This window comes from Poecilia reticulata, linkage group LG13, assembly GCF_000633615.1.
Source record: "Poecilia reticulata strain Guanapo linkage group LG13, Guppy_female_1.0+MT, whole genome shotgun sequence".
In the NCBI taxonomy this organism is placed as follows: domain Eukaryota; kingdom Metazoa; phylum Chordata; class Actinopteri; order Cyprinodontiformes; family Poeciliidae; genus Poecilia; species Poecilia reticulata.
This window is the reverse complement of record NC_024343.1, coordinates 22,385,358-22,389,265: the sequence shown is the minus strand read 5'-3', so window position 1 is coordinate 22,389,265 and position 3,908 is coordinate 22,385,358. Positions and strand designations below refer to the sequence as shown.

At 41.5% G+C, this 3,908-nt stretch overlaps 1 protein-coding gene and 1 long non-coding RNA gene across 2 annotated transcripts in view; one reads left to right on the top strand and one right to left on the bottom strand.

The window, feature by feature from the left end:
• Positions 1 to 501, top strand: part of LOC108166828 (uncharacterized) — a 7,078-nt gene extending 6,577 nt beyond the window's left edge. Inside the window, exon 2 of the long non-coding RNA XR_001777232.1 lies at positions 90 to 501. This is a non-coding gene — a long non-coding RNA (uncharacterized LOC108166828). The remainder of the gene's footprint in view (positions 1 to 89) is intronic.
• Positions 1 to 3,908, bottom strand: part of lsamp (limbic system associated membrane protein) — a 761,955-nt gene that overhangs the window by 605,014 nt on the left and 153,033 nt on the right. The gene's annotated exons all lie outside the window — the stretch shown is intronic.

Genomic DNA, 3,908 nt, shown 5'->3' with positions numbered 1-3,908 from the left:
TATGTCAGGTTTAACCCCTGACATAAGTATATAACTCTGCAAAAGAAACACGGAGACAGAGATTAGAATTCAACTCGCTGCGAGGAGAGGTGTTCGGAGATGCAACCAGTCACATGCCCCAAACAAACTCTGGCTTGCATTCCGCTCTCCCCGCTTTTTATTTAGGGAAAGCCCTGGTTACAGATGATTTCTAAAGGTGGGGGAGCAAACAGGCTGAAACTGGTTTACAGTATGCATTCCTCTTCCTTCTCCAGATGCCCCCAACTGGCCTTCTTCTCCTTATAAGGTAATGGTCAGCATGCATTGTTGACACCAGCTACTCTRTCTGCTGGCGTCCTGAAACGGGGGTGGTTTTACAATCCACATGAAACAAATATGTGACACAAGTTYCTACTAAATCCACACACTATTCATAAACAGAAGAGATACTTTTATAGATAACTACATTATTTAGAATGAAAACTAATAAGTAGAAAAAGATAATATAACATTTATCCAACACAGTAAAAACAGCACCCTGAGAAGCAGAGATAACCAACTGTACTAAACTGCATCTGTATCCTGTCAGTCTATCTTCATCCTTCAACTTAGATACATCTACCTTAGAGAGGCTTGATAGACAACAGACAGATTGTTTCTGTGCTCAGCTCAAGGCATTTAATCTCACACCTTCCACTATCCATACAATCACTTAGCTCTTCGTCACTGTCAGCATCTACTCAAAGACCAAAGCCCTTATTTGTATTTTTGCCTTGGGCTGTTTATTTCTCTAATAAGACAAAGTAGATAACTTATCTCATAATATTCTTATGGATTCTTTCACAACTGTTGGCTATTCAGCCATAGCAAAAGTTATGATGTCTGCAGGAAGATTTTGAGATGAATAGTCAATCATTTACTTTCTGCTTAATCCGAGGTCAAATAAAGGCACCCGTCATTTATACTACATTTCATTTTAAATTATGGAGGTTCATTATTTTTCCTGTTTTGATGTGTTCTATTTTTGATCCTTGGCACTATTTCACATTTGGCTTTAAAACTGAGATATGGTGCCAAGTGTAGTCAAGTAGTGTGCTGGCTGTAATTTCTTGTTCAGTGTCACTTATCAGTTTACCTTGTTCACACTTAGAGATGCACTCTTATTGTCGATGTTCTATCAGTTTATTAGATTATGCCAAAGGACAATTGTTCAAGTTTATTTGGTTGTTTATTTTCTAAGATACCACATCTCTCTTGGGGATACAACAGATGGAGGTGCTTAGAGGAGAAAGCAGAAAGCCTCTTTTATGCGTTATATGTTTTGGCATATTACTACCCCACTTTTTAAGAAACCAACTTTTTAGTGATATCTATTAATGAATAATGAAGCAGTTAGCAAATATTACAGTGGGACAGCAGATTTGTTATTTTTGTTTCTTTTTTACTTAAATTGATTAGAATGTATTCAAAACTCTGCGACACTATCGATGTAATGTCTATGGTGATTTTAACTGCAGCATAGTATATCAGTTTAATGTATAATAACATGTAGCAAACAAGGAATATTTGTAATGTTTCACAAACTAATCTAAGCATCCAGAAAGTCCAAAAAACAAAAAACCCAGTCCAAACAAAAAACTACCCAACCAAGGTGGGCAAAGAACCATTAGGCAAGGAGGCTGGTCCGGCGGTCGCCGCAGGAAGCGGAATCGTGGAGGCGGTTCCGGCGGTCGCCGCCGCCGCAGGAGGCGCTCGGGCCCGTGGGGCCGGCTGGAGGCTCTGTAAGGCCGGCAGAGGGGAAGACTGGCTGGAGGCTCGGACGGGTCGGCTAGCAGGCCGGCAGGAGCACAGGGAAGTTCGGACGGAGCACAGGGAAGCTCAGACGGAGCACAGGGAAGCTCAGACGGAGCACTGGGAAGCTCAGACGGAGCACTGGGAAGCTCAGACGGAGCACTGGGAAGCTCGGGGGGCTGCTCATTGGCAGCGGGCACACGAAGCTTGGGGGGCTGCTCTTCAGCAGCGGACACAGGAAACTCGGGGGGCTGCTCTTCAGCAGCGGACACAGGAAACTCGGGTGGTTTAAATATAGGTGGGTTTAAATACACTGGGAGGGTGCTCAAGGAACGAGACACAGTTGGGATCAATCAACAGGGGAAGACGCAGAGACAGACTCACAGGACAGAAACTGAACACAGAAAAACCTTACAATAACTACACAGAAACACAGATCATGACACCCCCCTTCAAATAAAGTGTTACCCATTATTATTCTATTGGGAGGAACAGAATGATAATTAGTGATGATCGGTCCTGTGTCTCAAAGCTGTTGAATTTGTGATAATGTCCTTTTGTAAATTTACTCCGCAGCACCCTGTCACTGGAAGAGTTTCCCAGCACCAATCCACTCTTGTGCATGTCCTTGTGCTGGAGTCACGGCAGCTTTGAAGCATTCTTCTGTCTAAGAGCCCCCAATGAGTTGAGGGAGAACACCAAGGCAGAGCTGGCCTTCCTGATCTGTTTTTAAATTCTATCACCATCTTAGATGCTACTGCCCCTGCTTGGTTATTTGTACAGTAACTGATCTGATGCCAAAGCAGGTTCGTAGAAGGTCATCAGGAATGCCACTGAACTGTTGCTTCAACCTGTAAGAAAATATTTCTGCTTTTCCTGATTGAGAGTTGACTGGTCAAAGTCTTTTGTTAACTTTGACAGGGCAGCTACTCTGCTAATCTGAAGCATTAACGTGTCCTCACAGGTTCCAGGTGAGCCACCTTTTCAGAACAATACAATTTAACCACAGAACATTACTTCAGTCTCTAATTTGCTCTGATAGATCAAGATTTAAGGTCTGTTAATAAAACAATATGATTTTTTCTCTGTGTGCTGGATTTGTGTGCAAAGATTGTCTATCTTCTCTTATACGACCAGACAGAAATGTTCAGATAGTTTTATTTTCATTCCTGATAACCTTTCTTGAAATAGATTTGTTTTCCTCTCTTGCATTTATTATACATCAAATTTAAATAAGCTATATTATTATATTATATTATACATTTTTATTGCGTATGGTGCACGCAGTAAAAATTTATGGCAGCTTTGCGTTCACTTTATGAAGAAATCTCAAAAGCTTTTTCGTTAAAATAAAAAAAAGCAATTAAACTAAGTTCCCTGCTTCAGCCTATGTGCAGTTATCATTCTCTGACTCGTCACTGTCATCTGTATCTGGTAAATGTGTGACCATGACAATCTGAAGAGGAGAATTGAAGCTTAACATCAGAAGCCTTTTAACTTTATTAAACTGTCACATCAAACATTTTTCATATAGCCAGCAGACCTCAAGGGATTTAACATTGTAGTTGGAAGCCTGAGAGGTTGTACTGAGTATTAAACAGATCCCATAACCTCTGCAGGGTTCACCTTGTCCCTCTTTTTCTGTCATATAATCTATCCTTAGGGGCCTGTTAGGAATTATTGCTGGTAGGAGACTAATTTATGACAGATCACTTATTAGCGATAATTTATGACTTTCATTAGGCAGTTTATTAGATTTTTTTTATTGCCATGTTTGTTGTTAAATTACAGTGAACAGTTTATGAAGGGACAGCAAAAAGAGGAAGGAAACAAGATTTTGAACTTTGTAACATTTTCCTCTATTATTGAACTTTACCTCAAGTAGAGGAGTTTAAGTCTCTGGGGATCTTGTTCACAAATGAGGGAAGAAGGGAGCGGGAGATCGACAGGCGGATTGGGGCAGCGTCTGCARTGAAGCGGGCGCTGTACCGGTCCGTCGTGGTGAAAAGGGAGCTGAGTCAAAAAGCGAAGCTCTCGATTTACCGGTCGATCTACGTTCCGACCCTCATCTATGGTCATGAGCTTTGGGTCATGACCGAAAGAACGAGATCACGGATACAAGCGGCCGAAATGGGTTT